At 47.3% G+C, this 20,750-nt stretch overlaps 1 protein-coding gene across 2 annotated transcripts in view; it reads right to left on the bottom strand.

The window, feature by feature from the left end:
- VPS8 (VPS8 subunit of CORVET complex) overlaps positions 1–20,750 on the bottom strand; it is a 353,273-nt gene that overhangs the window by 258,384 nt on the left and 74,139 nt on the right. The window contains exon 1 of one of the 2 annotated variants that reach the window (XM_064366879.1): positions 10,794–10,871. The exons of the other annotated variant lie outside the window; for it this stretch is intronic. The gene's annotated coding sequence lies outside the window, so the exon portion shown is untranslated. Of the gene's footprint in view, positions 1–10,793; positions 10,872–20,750 lie in introns of those variants that run through there. 2 annotated transcript variants of the gene reach the window in all.

The raw sequence follows: 20,750 nt of genomic DNA, 5'->3' as shown, positions 1-20,750 counted from the left end.
GCCGAGGCAGGAGAATCGCTTGAACCTGGGAGGCGGAGGTTGCAGTGAGCCGAGATCACGCCACTGCACTCCAGCCTGGGTGACAGAGTGAGACTCCATCTCAAAAAAACAAAAATGAAACAAACAAACAAAGGCAGAGAATAGGAGACTGGACCCTTTGTCTTTTTTTTTCCCCCCCTCACAATTGCAAAATAAACCGGCTTTTTTTCCTTTTTTAAAAAGGGACTTTGTTGGAGCACAGAGAATTTTTAGGGCAGTGAATCAACTCTGTATGATGCTTTAATGGTGGAAATGTCATACATTTGTCCAAAGCCACAAAATGTACAACACGGAGAATGAACCCAAAGGTAAACTATAGATGTGGGTGACAATGCTATAATGATGTGTCATGCAGGGCCCTCAGATGTAACACATGTGGCACTCTGGTGAGTGAGGCCATGCGCGCCTGGGGCAAGCGGTGCATAGAAGTCTCTGTACCTTCCTCTCAATTTTGCTGTGAACCTAAAATTACTCTCAAGAATCAAGCTTATTAAAATAATTTGGCCAGGTGAGGTAGCTCACACCTGTAATCCCAGCACTTTGGGAGGCCAAGGCAGGCAGATCACCTGAGGTCAGGAGTTCAAGGTCATCCTGGCCAACATGGCGAAACCCTGTCTCTACTAAAAATACTAAAAATAAGCCGGGCATGGTGGCGGGCACCTGTAATCCCCGCTACTCGGGACGCTGAGGCAGGAGAATCCCTTGAACCTAGGACGTGGAGGTTGAAGTGAGCCAAGATTGCGTCATTGAACTCCAGCCTGGGCGACAGAGTGAGATTCCACCTCAAAAATAATAATAAATAATAATAATTTTAAAAGCCAAAACCAAAACCTGGTGTAAGGGTTTTTAATTGAGTCAAAACATCCAAGCAGGCTGGAGAGAAGTAAAACTGAAAAAACTAACCTTTTCTGTAGTTTACTCAACCTGGTCCAGGTGTCACTCAGGTCCCTTCTGCCTGGAGAGTTCCTCCCCCAAGATAACTACTTGGCTCACTCCCTCACCTTCTTCAGGGCTTTGCTCAAATGTCACTGCATTAGTCAGGGCAATAAATACAACTCTCCTCCATCCAGTTCTCAGGAACCCAGTTCTTCCCATCTGGTGATACTGTTCTGAACACATGGCCTCTAAATGCTCCGAGGCAGAAGACAGGGATGGAGAAAGCTCACTGGCTCTGAATTGCCTTGGCCTGAGAGTGCCATGCGCCCCTTCTACTCACAATCCATTGGCCAGCACCAGCCACCCAGTCTGCTTTACTGTGACAGAGGCCAGGGAGTGTGGAGGAGCACAGAATTCCAGCGAGTGTAGGCAGCTTCTGCCATGGTCCCCTCTGGGGATCTTCACTGGCTGTGCATCCTCCCTGCACTCTGTCACCCTCCTCTGCTTTATTTTTCTCTCTGGCACTTGCTATCATCTAACGTACTATACCTGTACTTATTTACCTGTTAAGTTTCTGTCTCCCCCACCAGTGAGCACTGTGAGAGCCGAGACTGTGGTCGAGTTCATTTATGGTCGAGTCCCCTCATCTAGAATAGTACCTGGCACACAGTAGGAGCTCCAGAAATTTGTATTAAAGAAATGAACAAATTCTTCAACGATGGCCTATATTTGCGTGTGAAGGAGGTGTCACATGCATGAACCTGAGAATGCTTCCAAAGTCGAAATTGAGGAATAAAGCTCCCCCTTACAGCACATACCAGCATTGATTGAGTACCTATTATGTGCCAGGCACAGTGCTTGTTGCCAGGAACACAGATTTGAATGAAAGCCAGTACCTGGTCCCTAGTGAGGAAGACAACACTGAAAAACACAACATTTACGAGATCTGTAATAGAAATAAATTACGGAAGCTCAAAAGGCCAAATTCTCCTGACCTTTAGCAAGAATCACGTTTTATATCCAAACTTTACTAGAATAGCAACTAAAGAGAAGGGACTCACGAATCATAAATCGCTTCCCAAAGTCACAAAAGGAATAGTATCTGTATTCTCTACCACTTTGTATTCTCAACAACAGGCTGGCGGTCACTTTCCATTCACCCATGTGTTCTAGTGCCTTCCCTCATCCCTCTTTCCTTCAGCCTTAGAAAAAAAAATTCTCTTTCACAATTCCAGAAATCTTATCATTTGTAATCAGCTTAGAGTATTTGGTCTTCCAGCCCCACCCCTGCCACTGCCTCATATCCTGCAAGCAAATCATCACATCGCTTACCAGCCTTTGGAACTTAGAACTGGGCATTCTGCAAGAAGAGGGTGGAGAGAAATGTCCAGGGCTGGGATCTGGGCTTTAAAGGGGATCCTAGGCAGGATGGGGCCTTAGACCAGGACTGAAGAGGACTGAGCGGTAGACGAGGCAAAGATCAAGGGCAGAGTATAGAAGCTACAGAAACAACAAGGGCATCAAAGGCAGATCTGGCCTCATTCGCCATTTTGCCCGGACATAGCCTGATTTACATAAAAGGGTAACACGAAAAGAGGAAGGGTTGAAGTCAGCTGAGAACGAAAGACAGTTCAAAACCATCGCTGTGTCACAGGGTCCACGACGCCTTCTATCTCACTGTTACTCCACGTAGGGTCTCAATTCCCAAGTCTGTTCTATTGTCTAAGACGTCAGTTCCGACTATCACATCCATTTTGCAATTAGCAAGGAAGAAAAAAGGAAGAAAGAAGGTATATTATTTATCTATTGTTATATAACTACCCAGGAAATGAGAGCCATACATCAACAGCATGCATCACCTTATAGTTTCCATAAGCCACGACTCTGGGCATGGCGTGGCTGGGTCCTCTGGTTTGGGTCTCTCACAAGTCTGCAACCAAGGTGTTGGCCCAAGCTACAGAAATCTCCCGGCTCAAAATCGGAAAGATCTCTTCCCAAGATCACTAACGTGGTTACTGGCAGGATTCTGTTTGCCACAGGCTGTTGGACTGAGGGTCTCAGTTCCTCTCTAGTTGTTGGCCAGAGGGCCCTTAGTTCTTTGCCACATGGGCTTCTCCGGAAGGCAGCTCACAACATGGTAGCTTGCTTCATCCAAGCAAGCAAGCAAGAAGAGCCAGAAAGAATGTCAGGGAGCTGGAAGTCACAGTCTTTTGTAAGTTCATCTTAGAAGTGGCTTCTGGCCGGTTATGGTGGCTCACACCTGTAATCCTTGCACTTTGGGAGGCTGAGGTGGAAGAATCACTTGAAGCCAGGAGTTCAAGTCCAGGCTGGGAAACACAGCAAGACCCTATCTCTACAAAAGATAAGAAATTAGCCAATCATGGCAGGACATGCTTGTAATACTAGCTACTCCAGGGACTGAGGTGAGAGGATCACTTGAGCCCAGGAGTTTGAGGTTACAGTGAGCTATGATGATACCACTGTCACCCCAGCCTGGGGGACAGAGCAAAACCCTGTCTCTAATAAATAAATAAATAATTTTTAAAAGAAGTGACATTCCATCATTTTATGCTACACTCCATCTGTCAGAAGTCCAAGCTCCAGTCCACACTGCAGGGGAGGCAGTTACACGCAAGGGTCTGACTTCCAGGAAGTAGGGTCACTGGGACTTGTTTTAGAAGCTGCTGGCAAAGAAAGGTGTGCCCACTCCTTTCAATTTCTGAAACTGCATACACCAGTCCTGCTGACTTACCATTGGTCCACGTCCATCTCCAAGGGAGGTGGGGAAATGCCGTCTACATTCTGGAGAGCTGTCAGCCTAGCTAAAATGCACAGAATCAATCCTGAAGAACTACAGAATTCTGGAGTGTAGAAGCCTTGACTGTTCTGTATACTTCAGGGCCAGCCCCAGACATTGAGAAGGAGAAAAATAGGGCTGGGTAGTGTCATAGATTCTGGGTTCAAATCCCGCCTCTGTCACACCCTCTGCTGAGTAAATTACACCTCACTGAGTCTTAGTTGTATGTATGCTCGGACTAAATTAAATGACATACGTGAAGCACCTTGTACTTGGTATATTCTCCATATGCCTGCAAAGTCTATTTCAGAGGTAGCTTTAATATCTCAGAGCCTTTTAAACCCGGCTGTGACAGTCAGTGAGCTTGCCGTTAGGCGCCATGCCATTTACCCAACTTCTTTGGGCCCAGCTTCCTGTCAGTAAAAGATACTGCCAAATCCTATATATCTCATCAAGTTGCTGAAAAGATAGCATGAGATCATGTCAATGATTCTTTTTTTTTGAGATGGAGTCTCACTCTTGTCACCCAGGCTGGAGTGCAATGGCACGATCTCTGCTCACCACAACCTCCATCTCCTGGATTGAAGCAATTCTCCTGCCTCAGCCTCCTGAGTAGCTGAGATTACAGGCATGCACCACCACACCCAGCTAATTTGTGTATTTTTAGTCGAGACGGGGTTTCACCAGGTTGGTCAGGCTGGTCTCGAACTCCTGACCTAAGGCGATCCACCTGCCTCAGCCTCCCAAAGTGCTGGGATTACAGGCGTGAGCCACAGCTCCTGGACAATGATTCTTTTTTTAATGTGAAATGCCTACAACCCTAAGGTGGCATTAGTGGCCACTAAGTGGCAGAGGAGAGCAATGGGCTTAGGTTATGCCCATGACCACCAGATGGTGCTGGCATTCAGCAGAGACCTGGTTTTGCTGAGAGCCTTTACAAGGAGCCCCAGAAGGCCAGTGCTATCCTTCATCTCTACAACGAGACAAATAAGGCCCGGGGTGGCAGTGGAGGGTGCAGAGGGCAGGGGTCCACACAGCAGGGAGGGCTAGAGCTCAGCTTTCCTGACTCCCAGCCTGGGGTGGTGCATCCCTACCCAGTGATGGCATCTTCACATTCTCTCTGGAATTGCACTGGAAACCAGTGTCTTCTTGTTCATAGGTTCACCAAAATTTAAAAGCCTGCAGGATGTCCACGAGTATCATCTGTCTGTCTGGCTGTATAGATAGTGGTTAAGAAAATGCTTTTAGACTGGGTGTGGTGGCTCACACCTGTAATCCCAGCACTTTGGGAGGCCGAGGCGGGCGGATCACTTGAGGTCAGGAGTTCAAGACCAGCCTGACCAACATGGTGAAACCCCATCTCTACTAAAAATACAAAAATTAGCTGGGCATGGTAGTGGGTGCCAGTAATCCCAGCTACTTGGGAGGCTGAGGCAGGAGAATCTCTTGAACCCGGGAGGCAGAGGTTGCAGTAAGCTGAGATCAGGCCACTGAACTCCAGCCTGGGAAACAGAGTGAGACTTTGTCTCAAAACAGAAAAGAAAAGAAATGAAAGAAAATGCTTTTAGAGTCAGAAAGATCTCAATTTGCAACTTTATATCAGCCTCCTCACCTGCAAAGTTAGGGTAATAATTTTTACCCCATAGGGTTGGTATGAAGTGCAAGTTAAATGAGACAAAGTGTGTGATTACAATAGGTAACATCAATTAGTACTTATAAAGTGTCACACACTCTTCTTAGTTTACATGTATTTAATTATCACTATTACCTCATGTTGTATCTACTGCAGGCATTATTAAGCCCATTCTACAGAAGAGGAAATTGAGGCATAGAGAGGTCGTAACTTGCCCACAGTCATAGTTAGTAAGTGGAGGAGCCAGGATTTGAACCTGTCTCCAGAGCCCGTGCCCTTAACCATACTTGTTACTGATGACAGAGAGAAAATGCCCAATAAATGACAGATATGGATCCGCAGGGCCACGCTGAGGGTTCCTGCTTCAGGGACAGGAGTTTGGAAGGAGCACAATAACCACGCCGCACCTGCTCTGTCAGAGGGACAGGAGTAACACGCAGGGGAAAGAAAAATCGGAAGTGCCCAAGTTAAAAGCAAAAAGGTAACAATAATATTTTAAAATTAAAAAGATAACTGAAACGAAGCAGCCGGGATAAAAATACAGACTTTAGAGACAAAGAAACCAGTGCTCGACTCCAGATCCTGCCTTTTGCTGGCTATGGGACCTTGGCGAAGTCGTTTAACCTCTTAGAGTATCCATCTAAAAATTAAATCTAATACTCTACTTTGTAGAATTACCGTAAGTGTTAGGGACCATTGTGGTTGAAATGCCTGCACATAGTAGGGCAGACACTTAATTATTATAGTTCTTATATAATAAATAGGTAGATCAGCGGCTGGCTGAAGAGGATTCAAAGGTGGTAAGCTGTTGTCTCTTCCTTCAAAGAAGTTGTACAGCAGAGCGATGGATGTTCATACCGTAGGTGCCTCGGGAGAGGTGAAATAGGCAATGAGCTTTAGAAGGGACAAGAGGTTTTTCTAGCAGCGGCAATTGGAGGCGGTTTCATAGGTATGATACTTAAGATGAGCCTCGATGGAAAGGAGACAAGGAGTGCATTCCAGAAACGTTATCAGCAAAGGTAAGGAGGCCAAGAAGAGCGGGGTTTGCCTGGGGGGTAGTAAGCATCCCAGACTGGAAATGTGAGTCAGGCTGAAGAGTGTGGCAGCAGGGACAGGAAGAGAATTTCTGGTTAGACTTGGCACATGAAGCCCATGCGTTTGACTCTGTTCCTGCAATGACAGTAAAGTAGTAAAGTATAAACCCACAAGAATGACCAGAACAAGAGAAAAGACAACAGCTGATGGGTGACGTCGAAGAATTCTGGAAGGAGGATCACATTGGATGAGTATTAACTGACTTAGCGGAGAAGAGAAAGCTGCCTGCAGGGCAGGCAAGGGGCAGAGATGCTTTCAAAAAGGAAGCCAATTTGACATGAAAAAAAAAGAAGAAGAAGAACGGAAGAGTTTAGAAAGCGGAGATATGGTTAACTGTGAAGGTAATGGGATGGCGTGTGCGGCAAACATAAGGATGAGCTGAAAGTCAGCTTCTCCCCCAGCCCTGGTAGCCAAATAGCTCAGTGCATCCCACCCTGCAAAATACAGATTTACTCTCTGGAGAGGCTGAAGGAGAGATTCGGAATCTGGGGAAAATACCAGGCATGGAAGATGAAGAGGTAAGGTAGCACAGAGAAAACAGGGCGATCACGTGGAAGTCATTCTTGAGCGATGCGATCACGCACTCCTGCCCATGGGAAGGGGAAGGGGAGCCCCGGAATGCCGGAAGCCTGGCTTACACTCTAGAGGAAAGAGGCTAGGGAAGGTCCTGCTGGGTAAACGGATGGGCTCAAGAGAAAGACCTGTTGATACTGGCATTGGTGGGGGTGTTCCCAGTAAAACATTAGCTTCCTACCTGAGAACCCTAAAGTGTGGCCCTCCACTAAGCCAGCTCTGCCCCAACACACAGAGGTTTCAATGAGCTTTTGACTGCCTCACTCTTAAATGTGAACGGATGGTGAGGCAAGGAAGAGAGGCCCTAAAGCAAAACCCAGAAGAAGAAGGGGGAAGCAGAGGTGAGAAGAGAGGAAGGAAGAAGAAAGGAGGGACGAAGGGAGGGAGGAAAACTCAGGGGAGGAAGAGACAATTCAGACAGATAATTCAATACAATTGTAAACAGCATATTTAATATCCTTAAAGGGTTAGAAAACCATTGCACCCAGGAAACAATTTCAGAGGCTACAGGAAAAAGACCTTCAGAGAATAAGAGTGGGCTCTCGGAAATCAAGATTGCTAAAGTTTTAATATTTATAGGTTTAGAAGAAAAAAATTAGAAAATCTTCTATAAGTAAGACAAAGACAAAAAATAATTAATAAAAGAAAAAGATTAAAGCATCAAACAATTACTCCAGAAGGCTTAATGCTAGAATAACAGGAGTTCCGGAGGGAAGAAACTGAGAAAATTTTGGGGAATAATTACCAAATAAATCCTTCGACAATTTTCCAGGATAGTAAAAAAAAAAATCATATTAAGGCACATCGTTGTAACAGATATCAGAAATAAAGAGCAGAACCTTGTAGAGAAGAGAAACTAGGTCACCTACAAAGGACTGAGGTTCAGAATACACTGGGGAAAATGCCGGAATGGGCATGAGGGATCTTACTGGGGTGATGGAAACATTCTAAAACTTATTTGTGGTGATGGTGGTACAACTTGGTGGATTTGGTAAAAGTTTTTTTTTTTTGCAGGTGGAGGCTTCACATATTGCCTGAGCTGGTCTCACACCCGTGGATTTGAGCAATCTTCCCACTTCAGCCTCATGAATAGCTGAGATTATAGGCAGGTGCCACTGCACCCAGCGAAGTCATTAAATTATATGCTCAAACTGGGGAAACTTTATAAAACCTAAAATATACCTCAATAACATGGTAAAAAACAGAATTCATAAAATTTAAAAATTGTGGAATTAAATATATAAAGCACTTCAAATGCAAAAATGTGTAATCATGTTATAAAGTAGCTAATAAAATAATACATGTACAAATATTAAATATATTTTTCACATAAATTACTATATAAAGTAAAATAGAAACAAAAGCAGGAGCTCCAGAGGAGGAACTGAGAAAAGTTTGGGAAATAATTACCAAATAAATCATTTTAAAAAATTTAAATCATTAAAAAAAATTTTTTTTAAAGAAGAAGACAGTAGAGAAATTTTCACCAAATTCTGGGAGACAAATTTTTTTTTTCTAGAATTTTCTAGTGAGTCAAATTGTTGATAAAACATAAACGAAATTATTTTCAGACATATCAGGTTTCAAGTAATTTGTCTCTGATGTACCCATTCTCATAAACGATGTGAGGAGACAGTAAACCATGAAAGACATGGAACCCAGACAATAGAGGAACTCATACAGGAAAGAGAGGGAAAAGAACTTTCTAGAATGATAATGAAGGGAGCCCCAGGATAATAGTTGTGTAGCAAACCAGGAAAGCAACCAGTCCACATTGGAGCAGGCAAACTCCAGGCTTCAGGAGTGATTTCCAAGGAAATAAAAGAACATATGGATAACATGATTTATTTTACTATATTGAGAGTATTCTACTCTATAAGAGAGTTGGGGATGAATTAGTAATAAGTACATAGAAAACTAAGCAAAGAAAAAAAGAAACTATTATTAACTCTAAGGGGAAATGCTTTTTTAAAAAATGTAATCCTAGTTTATGTTGCTCAGTTGCAAGCAATATTTACATAGTCATAATAATGTAAATACTGAATGTTGATTTAACTAAAAACCATGCTACAATGACATTAAGAGAATGTGTTCAGGGAAAGAAGTTGGCAGGAAGGTAATCCTCATCTTCCTATAATAAGGAAGTTATCTTAGTTTGGGTTTCCCCAGAAGCAGACCCTGAGACTCGAGTAGTTCATTTGGGAAGTGCAGGGACACTCACGGGGGGTTGGGAAAGCGATGCAGGGAAGGGAAAACAGCCAGTAAAGAATGTGTGATTAAGCCCGACACAGCTGTGGGCAATTGGAGCTTAATCTTACTGGGAAAACTCTGGGAAATGGGGCAAAACACACATCTCAGAATTATCGCACCCGAGGGGGAGGGAGCTGAGGTATTTATACTCCAGCTCCTGAGAGTCATTGGTTGAGGACTTCTGGGATTGGGGGAGATGGCATATTAATTTCCAGGTATGTCTAGTCTGTGAGGGCAGAGCCCAGAAGCTTTCAGATACAGAGATGCAGCCCCTGGCAGTTGGAAGTAAGGAAGAATGCTGTATGGAAATGTCTAAGGCAGGGTGTCCAAACTTTTGGCTTCTCGGGGCCACATTGGAAGAAGAATTGTCTTGGTCCACACATAAAATACACTAACAATAGCTGATGAGCTAAAAAATAATAATTGCAAAAAAACCTCATAATGTTTTAAGAAAGTTTACAAATTTATGTTGGGCAATATTCAAAGCCATCCTGGGGCACATGTTGTCTGTGGCTGAAGGTTGGATAAGCTCGGTCTAAGGCATACAGATGGGACATTGACATTGTCTTTACCAAAAACCAATAGATAATGTCCAGAATGAAAATATCTAAAATGAGCATTTACCTTCTTCGAAAAATGGAGGTAAATACCAGAAGAAACAGCAAAAAGTGTTGCAAACAATTACCTCTGAGGAGTAGTCATCACAGGTAAAAAGAAATGACAGGGAGCAATCTGCTTTTTCATTATATACTTAGTAAGACTATTTGGTTTTAAGTAGTATATATGTATTATTTCAATAAAAAAATAACATTATATTTACACAAAAATGAACATGGCAGTGTAAAGGAAGATGGGGTCATGATCTCAGGGTAGGACAAGGGTCGCAGGATGCCAGACCCCACCCAGTCTCAGTCTGGGGTCTGGAGAGCATTAGGCCACAGCAGGTGGACGGCCATTATGGGCACTGTGCCAGTGGGCGGTCCGTGTGGTCCAGGAGGATTCAGATGATGGTGCCATTTACAAGCAGAGCAAAGTCACAGGGGAGGGCTGGTTTGGGAGGAAAAGGTGGTGAGGTCCCTTTGGGACATGTTGACTTGAGGTAGCTATCAGGATACCCGAGAGATATCCAATGGGCAGCTCGGGAGCAGAATCAGAGCCTCAGGGAGTTTCTGGAAATTGCTCCCAGCAAGGTACTAGCAGATGGTATAGGAGTCCATGGAGAAATCGAGGAGACAGTGAAGTGAGAGAATCAGGGGCAGAGTCTGACACAGGAGGGTGAGACAGAGCAGAGAGCAGGAAGATAAGAGGACGCGGTGACAGAGTGTGGGGGGAAGTGTGAGGTCCGGGATGGAATTTCCAGGGTGCGGTTCACCAGTGCCCAAGGCTGCTGTTCTGTCAGGAAGGAGGAGGTGCCGAAGAAGCTCTGGCATCTGCCTGCTCTCTGGGGCGGCAGGAAACCCTCTGCTGGAGGAGCCCAGCGACCTCACTGCTGGCCCTCTTTTCATCCTGCACCCTGGGCAAGTTACTCACCTCTCTGGACCTCAGTGTCCGCATCACCACGATTTGACGGATAATTAGAGACCATTGTAAGCACTGGCACAGTTCAATTCTGCTAAAAAAGAAAGAAAGAAAGAAAGAAAAAGAAAAGACAGAAATGCTTCCAGACTGCTTGGCAAAAAGCCACTTCCCTGAATCCTTCACATCTGCTCCCACCCACGCTGGATGCCCCAGACTTCCAGATCCCAACGCCAGCGCCCCTCCCCAAGTCCTTGCTCCAGTAACTAAGGGAGGACGGCTCCAGGCCCTCTCCAGCTCCATGACCTGCCTCCACTCCCGTGGCTGAGCCCATCGAATACGGGCTGTTAAATATTTTGACTACCACCCTCACTAATAATACCTTCCCTGCCTACCTGACAGCAACCTGGTGAGGATCAAATGAAGTAACAGATGTGAAAGCCCTTTGCAAAGGCTCCAAGTGCTGTCATATATTGGGTAAAATATTGTTTTAACATCAAAATGCAAAAGTAGTGCTGCAGAGAGACGCGGTCACGGAGGGCAGGGACACAGCGCTGTGATGGATTGCAGGGCTGGAGACCGTGACGGGGAAGGGAGGGAGGGAGCAGCAGAGCAGAGAAGGGAGGGAGGAGCGGAGAGGCTGCGACCAGCCAGGCTGACTGTGCAGCCTCCATCCACAAGTCCCCATGAAGCTGTGTGCAGGACAGAGGGAATTTGGATCCCCGGGCCCTGCCCGAAACCCAGAAGCCAAATCCAACCCAGACCAGGCCCTGGGCTTTTGCCCCTGTCCCGGACTTCATGGGTGTGTGGGGCGGGAAGCAAGAGGCAGGGGCTGTAAGTCCTTACGCGTATGTTCTTGTTCAAGCAGCTCCACGTGGCTTGTGTCATTGTTAAAAGTCCCAGGACAGCAGGAACCACAGCTATTGTGGGTGTGCACGACCTCTAGAGGTCTGACACCTCAGAGTCAAGCCAACATGTGGGCCTTCCTATATCAACCCCAGCAGGCGTCTAACTCCCTAGGACCCCTACCAGCTACAAGTGTGTTCAAACAGCTGTCCTCATGCAAGGCTCACAGCCACCCTGCAAATCAGGTCATGCTGTCCCTGTTTTACACCTGAGGAAACTGAGGCTCAAAGAAGTTAAGTGGCTCGCTGGAGGCGCCCAGGTCCGTCCCTCCCTCCCTCTCTTCCTCCCTCTCTCCTTCCTCCTCCTCTTTCTTTCTTTTCTTCTTTCTTTCCTTTCTTTCTTTTCTTTCTTTCCTTTCTTCTTTCTCTCTTTCTGTCTCTCCTTCTCTTTCTTTCTCTCTCTTTCCCTTCCCTTCTCTCTCTCTCCTTCCTTCCTTCTCTCCCTTCCTTTCTTTCTTCTTTCTTCCTCTCTCCTTCCTTCCCTCCTTCCTTCCTTCCTTCCTTCTTTGACAGGGTCTCATTCTGTTGCCCAGGCTGGAGTGCAGTGGTACAATCTCAACTCATTGCAGCATCTGCCTCCCAGACTCAAGCAATCCTCCCATCTCAGCCTCCTAACTGGAATTACAGGTGTGCACCACCATACCCGGCTAATGTTTGTATTTTCTGTAAAGACGAGGTTTCTCCGTGTTGCCCAGGCTGGTCTCAAACTCCTGAGCTCAAGCTATCCACCCACATTGGCCTCTCAAAGTGCTAGGATTACCGCCACGCCCGGCCCATTTTCTGATTTTCTAAACAGACCAGATGGAATTTACTGGAGAGATGAAGGTAGCAGTGTTTGAAAGAAGGAGGATCGTTCATTCTTCTGTTTTAATTCAGGCCCTTTAGATGCAGGGATAGTTTAACATATGCAAGTCAATAAATGTGATACACCACATAAACAGAATTAAAAACAAAAATCACATGGTCATCTCAATAGATGCAGAAAAAGCGTTCCACAAAATCCAGCATCCCGGCCAGGTGCAGTGGTTCATACCTATAATCCTAGCACTTTGGGAGGCCAAGGTGGGTGGATTACCTGAGGTCAGGAGTTCGAGACCAGCCTGGCCAACGTGGCGAAACCCCATCTCTATTAAAGATACAAAAATTAGCTGGGTGCGGTGGCATGCCTGTAATCCCAGCTACTCAGGAGGCTGAGGCAATTGCTTGAATCTGGGAGGCAGAGGTTGCAGTGGGCCAAGATCATGCCACTGCACTCCAGCCTGGGCAACAGAGTGAGACTCTGTTTAAAAAAAAAAAAAAAAAAAAAAAAAATCCAGCATCCCTTTATCGTTATAACTTTCAGCAAAATCAGCATGCAAGGGATATACCTCAATATAATAAAAGCCATCTATGACAAACTCACAGTTGACATAATACTGATGGGGAAGATGAAAGCATTCCCTCTGAGAACTGGAACAGGACAAGGATGCTCACGCTCACACTCCTCTTCAACATAGTACTGGAGGTCCTAGCCGGAGCAATCGGACAAGAGAAAGAGATAAAGGGCATCCGAATTGGTAAGAGGAAGTCAATCAAACTGTCACTGTGTGCTGATGACATGACTGTATTCCTGGAAAACCCTAAAGACTCCCCCAGGCCCGGCACACTGGCTCATGCCTGTAATCCCAGCACTTTGGGAGGCCGAGTCAGGAGGATCACCTGAGGTCAGGAGTTCAAAACCAGCCTGACTAACATGTTGAAACCCTGTCTCTACTAAAAATACAAAAATTAGCTGGGCATAGTGGTGGGCGCCTGTAATTCCAGCTACTCAAGAAGGTTGAGGCACAAGAATTGCTTGAACCTGGGAGACAGAGATTGCAGTGAGCCGAGATCATGCCACTGCACTCCAGCCTGGGCAACAGAGCAAGATTCCGTCTCAAAAAAAAATTAATTAATTAAAAAATTTTTTTAAAAAAGTAGGCTAAGGACATGAATAGACAATTCTTAAAAGAAGATATACAAATGGCCAACATACATATGAAAAAATTCTCAAAATCACTAATGATCAAGGAAACACAAATCGAAACCACCTTACTCCTGCAAGAAAGGCCATAATCAAAAAACCAAAAAATAATAGATGCTGGCATGGATGCGGTGAACAGGGAACACGTCTACACTGCGGGTGGGAATGTAAACCAGTACGACCACTATGGAAAACAGCACGAAGATTCCTTAAAGAACTAAAAGTAGAGCTACCATTTGCTCCAGCAATCCCACTGCTGAGTGTCTACCCAGAGGAAAAGAAGTCATTATACGAAAAAGATGCTCGCATACGCAGGTTTATAGCAGCACATTCATAATTGCAAAAGTGTGGAGCCAACCCAAATGCCTATCAATCAATGAGTGGATAAAGAAACTGTGGTGTAGATATATATGACGGAATACTACTCAGCCAAAAAAAGGAATGAATGAATGGCATTCACAGCAAGCCGGATGGGACTGGAGACTATTATTCTAAGTGAAGTAACTCAGGAACGGAAAACCAAGCATCGTACGTTCTCACTCCTAAGTGGGAGCTAAGCTATGAGGATGCAAAGGCATAAGAATGTCACGATGGACTTTGGGGACTCGGGGAAAGGGTGGGAAGAGGCTGAGGGTTTTATAAAAGACTACAAATTGAGTGCAGCATACACTGCTCAGGTGACGACGGGTGCACCAAAATCTCACAAATCACCACTGAAGAACTTACACGTGTAACCAAACACCACCTGTTCCCTAGTAACCTATGGAAATAAAAAAAATTTTTTTAAATAATAATTCAGCCTGTCTAACTCCAAGTCCAGTCCACAACTATGACCCTCCTGGAATGCCTGCTACTACTTCTGCCTGAAGAATTCTCCAGGAGAAACCATTTGACCCTCGTGCCTAACAATTTCAATACGACTTCCATCTCTCTCCCACCTATCCCATCTTCTGTACTCATCCCATCATGCACTCCTCTGTTTACAACCTTTAAAGGCTCCCAAATCCCCTCCTTGGCGTGGCACATCAGGGCCTTCATTTATTTATTTATTTAATTTTTTTTTTGAGACAGAGTGTCACTCTGTCGCCCAGGCTGGAGTGCAGTGGCACAACCTCGGCTCACTCCAACCTCCGCCTCCTGGGTTCAAGCAATTCTCCTGCGTCAGCCTCCGAGTAGCTGGGACTACAGGTGTATGCCACCACACCTGGCTAATTTTTTTTTTATTTTTAGTAGAGACAGGGTTTCACCGTGTTAGCCAGGATGGTCTCAATCTCCTGACCTCATGATCCACCCGCCTCAGCCTCCCAAAGTGCTGGGATTACAGACATAAGCCGCTGCGCCAGGCCACACACCAGCCCCTTCAAAACTTGGTCCAAACATCTAGCCCAAGGGTTTCAAACTCAGTTGCCCACAGGAGCAAGATAGGCTAGCTAAGTAAATGGGTGAAACAGGCAGGTGCTGGGAAGTGGCCGGGGTTGAACCCAGCCGGGGAGCACGAGTTCATCTGAAGGAGCCAGCAGCTTCTCAGGTCTCCACGAAGGTGGCCACATGGGAACACATACCTAGGGTTACTTAGGGTTATCTTCTGGTTTTTCAAGAAAAGTCAAAAGTCCAGAGTGTTTGGTGGAATCGCTCAATTTTTAAATGTTGAGACTTCAATATGTGTATATATCGTACAAGCCAAACAACTCACACCTGCAGGTTGACTTTGGAGGGTGGGCTGCCGTTTTGTGACCTGTATTTTGAGCAATCTGGTCCATTCACTATTCCCCAAACACTGCTCCGGTCTGGGATGTTTGCCCAAGCTGGTGCCTCCGTCTAGAATGCCATCTCCTCCCTCCACTAATTTATCCCTCTGACAAATCCCTACTTGCCATTGAAGACTCAGTCCACTCTCATCTTCTTTCTGTGACTGCCCGTCTCTGCCTCTGCGCCGCAGAACTAACTGCTCTCTCCCTGGTGTCCCATGCACTTCATGCTAACGTGTAAGAATGCCCTTACTCCTGTGGTCACCAGCACAGCAGAGCGAGGGGAGTGCCTGTGCTGCTCATCTGCTCTGACTCCGACGCACCACCTGGTTTAAGTCCTGGCTGCAGCCTAGGTCAAGTTCAAAACCTTTCAAATGCCTTCACTTTCTCATTTGTAAAACGGAAAGAAAGGTAGTGTCTACCTCATGGGATTATGGGACGTGAAAGTGTATGCAGAGTGCCTTCCAGAGTGTTGGCGAGGTGGAAGTGCCTGCTTGTATTTTAGCCACAAAACAAACAAAAAACTGCAAACACTCACTGAGCACCTTTTGTGTGCCAGGCTGTGCTGGAGCCGGGGAGGGGGTACCTTCACTTCTGTGCTTCCTGATTCCACGGGGAAGGATGCAGCTGGAATGACCCTCCTGGCCTTGCTCCCTCCTCCCCACCACGGGAGAAGGGATTTATCTGATAGTGAATTTGAAAGGAAGATCTGAGCATGAGCAGCTCAACCCCTTCCTCTCCCTTTCTCAGAGCCAGTCTGCCCGCCAGATAGCTGCATTCGGGTCGCTGCTTCAGGTGAAAGCTCCAGGAAGAGACTTGCAGTGTCTGAGGTCTGCCTGGCCAGGGTGACATCAGGAAGCCTGCTGTAGCCACACGCTCAGGGGTCATCTTCCACCCCAGAGTGATCGAAGATAAAGCCGATCTTCCCCTCTGTCTGCATGCCTCCTGTGTCTGTCTCTCCAAAGATTCCAAAATCAAGCCAAGAGGAGGAGGGTTCCTCTAATGAAATCCCAACACTGGGAATACGGAGGAGAGTGAGACGCAGCCTCAGCTCCCAGCAGCTCACGGGGTCTGGTTTCCGTGGGTTCCTCGGTGGAGCGGGAATTTCCTGAGACCATGCCGTATGGGGCAAAGTGCACAGATGTGGAAGCAGACAGATTCATCTGAATCCTGTTCTGTCACTCATGAGCTGGGCAAGATTTACGCAAGTTATTCTTGGTCTTGGTTTTGTCCTCTGTAATATGAGTCGTTGCAAGGGTCAGAACCTGTTACCGGGGAGGGTCATTTTGCACGTTCACAAATCAGTGCTCAAATGAAAAATGTTGACATTATGCCCAGTCATGTTTCCTTCCACAGCCTTCTCCCTCTCAATAAATGGAGCTTCATTCTTCCATTGTCCAGGCCAGAAACCTTGGAGTCATCCTTCTCTCCCACCTCACTTCAACCCATCAGCCAATCCTGCTGGCCTTACGAAATAGATCTGGAACCGGAACACTCCTCCCACCTCCGCTGCTGCCTCCCTGGCCTGCGCAGCCATCACCCCTCACCTTGGTCATCGCGGTGGCCTCCTCAGTGAGCCCCTGATTCCCCCTCCCTCCTATACGGTATGTTCAACGCAGCAGCCAGATGGAGCTTGGAAAAAGTCAGTCAAATCATGTGGCTCCGTACTCAAAATTCTCCCAAGGCTTCCAGGCGTCCAGAGTGAGTACCGAGGTCCTCACAGGGGCGTCGGCGGCACTGGCCCCAGCTGCCTTTCCCGTCCAGTCGCCTCTTTCCCTCTTGGTGTCCCTGCTCCAGCCACACCGGCCTCCTTGCTGCTCCCCAAATAGCCAGGCTGGCTCCGGCCTCAAGCCTTCGCACTGGTTGTCCCCACGGCCTGGGAGTCTTCCTCAGGGGGCCACATGGCTTGCTTCCTCATCCCCTTCACGGCTTTGCTCAAATGTCATTTTCTCATAGAGACCTTCTCTGACCCTCTTCTTTTGAACTGCAACACCTTGCCCTCTGTGCTGCCTGTCTCTCTTATCTTGCTTTATTTTTCTCCGTTAGACAACTGGCATTCCATATGGGGCCACCAGGTAAAGCTGTGCAGGGTGGAGGCCTTGCCAAGCAAGAGTGGGCCCAGGTTCTGCTTGCCGAGCTCTGCCCTGGCACAGGGTGGCCGCCACCCACACACAGGTGTGACCTTTTCTAATTTGTGTGAAGGTTTTTATCAGCTAGTGGATACCCGAAGATGATGTATTTTATTTCTTCTTTTGCTTATCATTTCTCTCCCCACCCTCCCTCGCCAGGAAATAAACTCCTTAAGGGCAGGGATTTTTGCTTTGTCCGCCGCTGTAACCCCAGCTCTCAGAAAGGCCCAGGCACGGCAGGTGTTCCACAAACGCTGCATCAATGAGTAAGGTAACTGCTCTACAAGTTTCGTTGTATTACGCTAAGGGTTGATGCTAAAAATAAACGACAGTGGTGCCTTGCTTGAATTCCCCTCTCTTGAATCCCCACTGTCTAGCGGAGTGAATGTCCTGAGCATCCATTCCCACCTTCATCCCATCCGCTTCCATCACTTTCTGCTGCGTCTAACAGAGTCTGGGTTCGTCGTCATCCAGTAGCGACTTCATCTCTTCTGCGTCAGTCACACTCAGCCGTGCCAACGCCACATTCCATCGTCTCAGGTCTCCTGTCACTCTGCTCCCAACGAGGGACCCTCTGCAGGATGGGACAGTGAAGAGGGGCTGCGGCCAGCGGCCACCCACACTTGCATGTCCAGTTGCCCGCAGCTCTCCACACATCTGGGGTCCCGCAGGCACCCCAAGGCAGCATGTCCAGAATTGAACCTACTGATTCCCTTCCCTCCGCTTCCCGCAAACCTGCTCTTCCTACCCTACTCGTGGCCGCAGCAGTTCCCGAGGCAGAAACCGAGGACTCAGCCTCTACACGTCCCCCGCCTTACTCCCCACATGTGGTCACCGCCAAGGCCTGTTGATTGGATCTTCCAAAAATTCCATTTAGACAGATGTCTCTTTCAGTGCCTCAGCGCCGTTCCCAGTGGCTCCACTGTTCGGTTCACTATTACGGGAGCCTCCTAACTGTTCTCCCTCCCCATCACCCTACGTCATCCTGCAGCCAAGAGTGGGCTTTCTTTTCTCTTTTTCTGAGATGGAGTCTCACTCTGTCACCCAAACTAGAGTGCAATGGCGTGACCTCTGCTCACTGCAACCTCCACCTCCCAGGTTCAAGTGATTCTCTTACCTCTGCCTCCTGAGTAGCTGGGATTACAGGCACACGCCACCATGCCTGACTACTTTTTGTATTTTTAGTAGAGACAGGGTTTCACCATGTTGGCCAGGCTGGTCTGGAACTCCTGACCTCAGGTGATCTGCCCTCCTCAGCCTCCCAAAGTGCTGGGATTACAGGTGTGAGCCTCTGCACCAGGCCAAGAGTGGTCTTTCTTAAACGTGTACCCGTGACTCTCTCTCTAAGAGTCCTTCAAAGATGCCCCGTGATGAAAGCAGGAAATCCAACCTCGCAGACCCGTCTACTTCTCCAGCCTCACGTTCCCCTCCTTCCTGCTCTCACACTTCTGCTCCTGTAAGACTGAGCCACGTGATCTCAGGCCTCCCTGCTTTGTGTATTCGATGCGCTCTGCCTGCCATGCTTCCCTCCACTTCTTATCACAGGCAGACGCCTTCACCATTTAATCTTAGGAAGGCAGTCCAATGTAGTGGCATTTGACAGTGGTGGCTCACAGCTGTAACCTCAGTACTTTGGGAGGCTGAGATGGGTGGATCATTTGAGGTCAGGAGTTCAAGACCAGCCTGGCCAACATGGTGAAACCCCGTCTCTACTAAAAATATAAAAATTAGTCGGGAGGTAGTGGCGTGCACCTGTAATCCCAGCACTCAGGAGGCTGAGGCAAGAGAATTGCGTGAACCTGGGAGGCAGAGGTTGCAGTGAGCCGAGATCACACCACTGCACTCCAGTCTGGATGACAGAGTGAGACCCTGTCTCAAAAAAAAAAAGTAGTGGCATCAAATCCTACTTTCCCTCTTACTGGCTACGTAAGCTTGGATCACTTTTCGAAGCCCTCTGTGCCTCTGTTTTGTAAAATGGGAATAGCAGAACCTAACTCGTGGGGCTTTTCTGATAATTAAGGGAGTTAATTGATGGAAGGCTCTAGCACCATGTCCAGACTGTGGTAAGCACAGAATAAATGTGTGCTGGTTTTTATCATGTGTCCCTTAACGTCCACCTCAAACGCGACTTCTCCTCTCTTCTATGCCATTTCTCTGCCTTGTTCAAATATCTGTCCTGGCACTTATCTCAGTATGAGATGATAAATTACATTGTCTGTCACTCAGGGTGGACTCGCTGGACTGGGACCTCCTTGAGGGCTGGTCTTCAACGTCAACTCAATAAACATTGATTTTGTTTGGTTGGGGAAATGAAATAAAGACCCACCTTAGGTATGACATCCAGAAGAACGGTGCTGAGAGAGAGTGGTGCAAACTTTTCCCCCACATCTGCTGCACTGTGTGTGTGGCAAAGGGGCTGGAAGCCCTTCTGCCTCCGTGGCTGAGAACGCTCCGCCTCAGGCCTCCACGTCACTGCTAGCTGTCCCCAGCACCATCTTGCCCAGGAGAGTCTGGGAAGGGGGCCTCCTTCCATGCTGACGCTGGACAGGCAATATTCCAGAGCCTGCTGCTGACACGGGGCTCACCAGCCACTGCTAGGCAGGACTCATAGGGAAGAGCTGATGAAACTGCTCGGGAAGCCGGAAGCGGGACTGCGGTGGGTCCCAGCCTGGCAGCACGCAGACAGCTCAGCCCGTCTCGTGCTCTTAGCAACTTCAGCTGGGGCTGGGGCGTGATGTTTCCTCGGCTCTGGACCTGCCTGCCAGACTCCCAAAAGACTGCTGGGTTTCTTCCTGTGGTGATTCTCACTGTTTTTGGTACATGCCACTGTTAACATCAGATGCTTCTCATCTCAGTCATGAAAATCAAGAGTGTTTTCAGCTTGTCATAGCCATTGGGAAATGTGGGCTGCCCTCCTCTCTCTTTCTCTCTCTCTCTCTCTCTCTCTTTTCTTACATAACATACTGTACATGAGCCACTGCCATCCCCCAACAAAATCTGGAATGTCTGAGGTCATAGCTGGATAGCCATGAGAATCTCGCTTCTAAACATTTGCTGCCAGTCTTCCCTTCACAGGAAACAGCTCCGAGCCCTTGGCTCCAGCCCCCAGGAACAGTTCCCGGTCAGGACCACTGTCCCATCTCCTGGGACATGCTGAGTGGGCGGCCCAGAGGACTGAAACCTCACTT

The sequence above is a fragment of the Aotus nancymaae genome, unplaced genomic scaffold (assembly GCF_030222135.1).
Source record: "Aotus nancymaae isolate 86718 unplaced genomic scaffold, 86718_ANA_hifiasm-v0.15.2.pri h1tg000067l, whole genome shotgun sequence".
NCBI lineage: Eukaryota > Metazoa > Chordata > Mammalia > Primates > Aotidae > Aotus > Aotus nancymaae.
The sequence above is the reverse complement of the archived record's forward strand: the minus strand, read 5'-3'. Positions and strand labels throughout refer to the sequence as shown.